The sequence below is a fragment of the Hipposideros armiger genome, unplaced genomic scaffold, assembly GCF_001890085.2.
Source record: "Hipposideros armiger isolate ML-2016 unplaced genomic scaffold, ASM189008v1 scaffold_30, whole genome shotgun sequence".
NCBI lineage: Eukaryota > Metazoa > Chordata > Mammalia > Chiroptera > Hipposideridae > Hipposideros > Hipposideros armiger.
This window is the reverse complement of record NW_017731380.1, coordinates 1,843,053-1,849,045: the sequence shown is the minus strand read 5'-3', so window position 1 is coordinate 1,849,045 and position 5,993 is coordinate 1,843,053. Positions and strand designations below refer to the sequence as shown.

Genomic DNA, 5,993 nt, shown 5'->3' with positions numbered 1-5,993 from the left:
CGAGCGCCGCGCCCGCAGCCCCACCGGCCGGCCGGCCCCCGCGCGCTCCCTTCCGGGCTTGGGGCCGGAGCCGGGGCCGCGCGCTTCGGGGAGCCGCCGGCGCCCCCGCTCTGGTGCAATGGTTGGGTCTGGCTCCCCGCATGCCGCACATTCCTTGGAGTAGCCACCCACCCTCCTCTTTTCTTTTTTTCCCCCTCGTCTCTTTGCCTGAGCACCAGCGGCAGCTCTGCACCCCTGCTCGAAGCCCCTTTTAAGGGCATCGCTTCGGGGATCACTCCGACACCTGGGTAGGAAGCCAACTGGTCCCAGGTCTTCTCTTTTCCTTCATCCTTTCCAACTACCACCCCCCCACACACAATCCCAGAAAAGGTGTGGGAAGGGCAGTCGGTCCTACTTCAAGGAATCACCCCTCCATCAAACCTCTGCAAAGCACCCCCGCTCCCCCCAATGCATAGGGTAAAATCTTAGCAGCGAAAACAGGTTTCCACTCCCCACGCCCTCACCGCAAATACGCACGGTAAAGTTCCGTACTTCATTCCTATGCCCGAGTTTGTAAGCTTACCTTCAAGAGGACAATTTCAAAGGGCGAAAATCATTTAAGTCCACCGGCTTGGTAAGCCTTCCAGAAGACTGGAACAGTATAATCCTTTTATGTGTTAATTATTAGATAAGACACAAATGTGTTCTATTGAAGGGACACAGAAACTGCAAAAAAAAGGGACAAAGGAAGGAGATAATTTCCTTTTGTTTCCCAGTTGAAATTATCTCAGGCCACTCAAGATGCCCCTTTTCGGGATCACCTTTGCGTTGGTGTATGGAGCCTGCAACCTGTACAGCGCAGTCGATCACAGCAAGTCCCACAGGCAGTGGCCTAGTCTCTGGATAGGCCACTGGAGCAGGCTTGCCATCTTTCAACTTGGCCTGTTCAACTGTGAATACTACAAGGTAATATCCCTGCAGTAAAGTATTACAGAGTTTCTTCCTTGGAATCTGGCCTCTAACACCTTCCTGGAAAGGGCCATCTGCCCTGATAATGAAAAATCCTAACGCAGCTGAGAAGTGAAGGCACTCAGCTTCTGGCTGCCAGAAGGAAAACAAAGTGTCCTCTATGGAAATGGAGTCTTCTAGCAAAGCTAGCTATTTGAGAATTTATCCAGGAACAAGGAACTGACCAATATCCATCTTAGATATCCTGCAGGTGACTTAGTGGGGCGACTCCACACTCAAGAAGAGGTGCTCCTAACATTCTCCGGCAAAAGTGATTAGAACTAGCAAGTCTCACCTAATCAAGAACAACCATATACACAAAGTAGACATATAATTCCTAATTCTTTTCATTAAAAAAAAAATCAGCAAAAAGAAACTTATTCTAGGCACCCTATTAGGCACACAATGGTCAAGTAAGAACTTGCTAGATGAAATTTACAGAAACATCTGTCCTTTAAAATGATTTAATGAAGCATAACTTTCAGTATGTGTATGTGTGTGTGTATTATATACATTATATATATATATGCTAGAACTATTTTAGAATATGTATGCTAGAACTATTTCCTGCTACTCTGAGCATTTACAATTGTTTTGGCTGCCCCCATTTGTTGTCTCCTCTCACTAGGACCCTTTCCTGCAAGTTATCAACCACAGGTATAAAATATAAGGTTTTAGGCAGAATTGTTCAAGTCAGAGGTGCTATTTCCTGAGAACTTGATGCCAACCTGTCATCTATGGGAAAAATTCCACGTACAACCTCAGTTTCATGACTGGTCTTAGGAAACCACAACCTCAACCACAAAAGAACAGTGTAGATTAATATTTCTAAGTCTCTGCTCTAAGGTCATGATACTTTGGATATGGTGCTGTTCTAGAATGCTAAGACTTGATACCTTGCAATAGCTTTACAGGGTAAAACAAGATTTTAAGTGATAAGAAATTTTAAATTAGAATACTAGAATTATTACATTAGATACTAAAATATACTAAGAATACTGAAAGAATATTAAAAGGGTCTCATTATCAAAAACATATATTGTTCTGTAATATGAATGACATAAAAGGAGAGAACGCAAAGCAAATATTGGGTTGTCGGAAAAGTCATGATGCATTTTTGCAACAAAAAACATTGAAAAAAATCTGTCATGACTTTTCCAACAACCCAATATTTTTAAAAACAATATCTACCAGCCAGGGTTCAAAAGTTCCAGACTTAGTAAGAACTACGCTCTTAACTAAGTAAAGCATTATAAATAAAGGAGAAGATAGATTTTCCACCCTCAAAGACTATAAAATGTAATGAAGTCACTAAAGCCCATATGATTCTAACAGAAGAGAAATAACAGAAATATGAAACAACATGTATATATAGAATCAATTATAGATATTCACAAGTGCTTAGTTGTAAGTGATTACAGAGATAGATCCTGGTAAGATCCATCTGAAAAGGTTTTTTGACCTTTGAAACAAATATATTTAAAGACAAACAACGCAAGGAAACATTCCAAAGAAACCGCAAGTCATCCCAGTAAGAATAAGGGCTTTGGAATCTGTCCTGTCCACCCGCATCCTCCTTAAAGAGAAACTAAGACTTTGCCGCTAGGCAGCCCTACATCACCCTCCTCCCCCAGTTCAGCTGGTGGGTAAAATTGTGGGAATCTGACCCAAGGGCAGCCAACTCACAGATGGGCCAGTGACCTATGCCATGCCTGGGATTGAAAAAAGGAGCAGGGCCAATCAGATTCTCACCCTTGGGAATCTGATTCAGAGAACTCCAAGAGCTGAACCAGTTAAGAAAGGAGCAGAAATGGCCAGAGTGCTAGGAGGTAGAGTTGAGGCCTCAAAAAGCCAAAACCATATGCAAGCCAAGGTTATGAGGAAGCAGAAACTATGAGTAAACAGGAAGCTGACTGGCAGCAAGCAGAAAGGAAAGTAGATGCCAGGAGCGGGTGAGCTCCTGGCCATTAGGTGATGGAGGGAGCCAGAGGCCACAGAGATGCTTTGGCTTTTAAGACTTATAACCACCCCTCCATGTGTATACTTAGCCCCCTCCCCACTTCTTCAGGTAACTTAAGTGAATCTGGACTTGGCAATGCAAGGAACAAAATTAAAACAGCCAAACACATCTGGCTCCACACTCAGCTTTCCACGTGGCTTTGAGCAAGTTTGTTAAGCTCTCTGAGTCCCAGACTCCTCACAGATTGTCTTAAGTATATATATATATATATATATATATATATATATATATATATATATATATAGTACACCAGCAAAAGTGCCAAACTCAATAACTGATAGTTGTTATTATTGTTTTTCCAGGTTTTATAGTGGTGGCTTGTAGATTTAAATGAGTATACTGTGTAGATAATGGATGCTTAGTAAGTGTGGCTGGCCATCAAAAAGCAGAAGCAAGGCTGTAGTTGAAACTGACAAGTAGAAAGAGCAAATTTATGTAAGGGAAGGCTGCCTTTCTGATACCTGTTGAATAAGCCACATGAGTATGCTTTTGAAGGCTGAGTACCGCATACTTAACTTTAAGACGTTTAAAAAAAAAAAAGAAAAAGTTTGGCAAACCCTCTGTTTCAATAGCCTACCTAGGTGTGCTGAAGTTTTTCTCCCACATTTGTTTTTGTCCCATTTCCTTTAAAGAAGTTACCTGTTAGACTAGGGCCACATCTGTATGAATGGGAAGACTGCGCAGTATCCAGGCTGACACTCTATGGCAGGGGGAGTGTACGAACGAGGATAGTAAGGAGAGGTCCACGAGTACCAACAGAAACCTGCACTCTTAGGCTGAGATTCAGACCTGCGACCCACAAGCATTTGTATAAGCTGGAATTTGAGAATCTGAATTCAGAAGACATTTGTCCCAGAGAAACAATTTGAAAATGAGACTTTCATTTATAAATCTTTTCACATCTCATTTCACTTTCACAACAACTCTATAAGGTGGGAATGGTTATTAGGCCCATTTACAGCTGAGAGGGGCAAACATAAGACTGACTGACCTACCTATAGAGCTAGTAAGTAGCAAGCAAATGTTAAAATCTAGACCTAGCGGGGCTGGCCGAAGGGCTCAGGTGGTTAAGAGTTGGCTTAAGAGCGCGAGCTCTGAGCAACAGAGCTGCCAGTTCGATTCCCACATGGGCCAGTGACGCTGCGCCCAAGCTGAGCTATCGCTGAGCTGCCAACAGGTGGCAGGATGGCTCAGCTGGTGTAACAACAAGATTGCCTGTTCAATGGTGGCTGTTGGTGGGCTATGCTCACCCGCAACTAAGACCGAACTTGGCACCTTGAGCTGAGCTACCGCGCGGGTGGCTCAGTGGATAAAGCATGCGCCCTTAACAACAAGGCTGCCGGCTCGACTCCCGTATGGGATGGTGGCTACGCCCACCCACAACTAAGATTGAACACAGCACCTTGAGCTTAGAGGCCACAAGCTGTCGACGGGAAGCCAGATGGCGACTGGCGCCCTCCACAACGAAGCATGAAGAACAACAACTTGGCTGGTCCCCTTCCCCAATTCCCCAACACTGTTCCCCTCCCCAAACGCCCCAATAAAATCTTAAAAAAAAAAAAATCTAGACCTAGCTAGGGTTAAAAGACTTTGTCCTGTGCTCCTATAATGCTGTGTCTCCAAAAAGTCTTATAAATAATGCTCTAATTCCCAAGTGAGTGCTTGTAACCCCTACAGCACCCAAGTTGCTGTACTCTACTAGCGCAAGACATTAAGTGATAAGTGCCAGACAAGTGGTCTAGACAATTATGTGCTGAGGGAGTCCACAGGAGGGAGAGATCAATACAGGATATATAGCATGGGCATGGGAAGCTCAGATGTATAAATGTTTTGTTTGAGGGACATTCAAAAGAAGCACTGTGCAGATAGCTAGAAAAATAGAACTTGAGAGAGGGTAGGGATGAGGGAGGATGTAGATTTGGGGTGATCACTGCTGATCAGAAATTCATTGCTAATCAATGAACTCTCTGAAGGGAGACATGAAAAGTCAAAAAGCTAGGGCATCCCCCCACCCCATTCCAACACACACATTACTGAGCCCCATAGATGAGAGGAGCCTTTGAATGAAATTACTACAAAGTAGGATGGGGAAGTTAAGCTTTGAAAGAATGAAAACAAATGGAGGCAAGAAGATGTCCAATGAGATAAGAATCGACACCTCTATCAACAAAAGAATAGAACTACAACAAGTTCTATCGCTCTATCATTGCTAAATCATTTCCAGCACCCCGCCCCCCCCCTTTTTGTATTTGGGTCACATTAAAAACAGAAGGAAATTGAGGAAAACTCATCCAACATTATTTCAAATTACAAGCTTTAATAAATAAAACAGAACCAAGTAGTACTAGTTAGTGTAAGCAGTTCACATTAAAAAATTATTTACACTTAGAGTCTTGATGGCTCCCCAAGCCTCTGGTTCCCAGCAAAACAGACAAAAAAGAGAAAGAAAAAATATGAGGTCAGCAGATTCTTTAAATTTCTGTTCTTTCCTGGTACAAAATAAGAGTTGATAAAGCACCCTATTTATAAAGTAGCAGAAATATTTTCTATTATTTACTATTTTGCTTTTTAAAAAATATCTGTGATTCTTATTCTAGACTTAAAGTCTCCCTAGACACATATAAAATCGCATGTATATAAAAATGAAACCACTATAATAAAACTATATCTTTGGAGCTATAATCCTAGAAGGTATACAGAAAACATAAACATAGGCATATTCTGATGCTTTTTACCAGAGACAATATTCTGATGATTCCTAAATCGACCCTCGTAAACAAAACAGAAGAAATGGGCTTTGCCCTACTGTGCTTCTCTGCATGAACTAATGAATAATAGTTATCATTTATTGAGTAACTACTATATTCCAGGCACTTTCTCACCACATTTCTTCTTCTTCTCCTCTCTCTCTCTCTCTCTCTCTCTCTCTCTCTCTCTCACACACACACACACACACACACACACACACACACACACACACACACAC

General features: G+C 42.5%; 1 protein-coding gene across 5 annotated transcripts in view; it reads right to left on the bottom strand.

The window, feature by feature from the left end:
* The window catches only part of RBMS1 (RNA binding motif single stranded interacting protein 1), a 220,165-nt gene that overhangs the window by 128,255 nt on the left and 85,917 nt on the right, over positions 1-5,993 (bottom strand). The gene's annotated exons all lie outside the window — the stretch shown is intronic.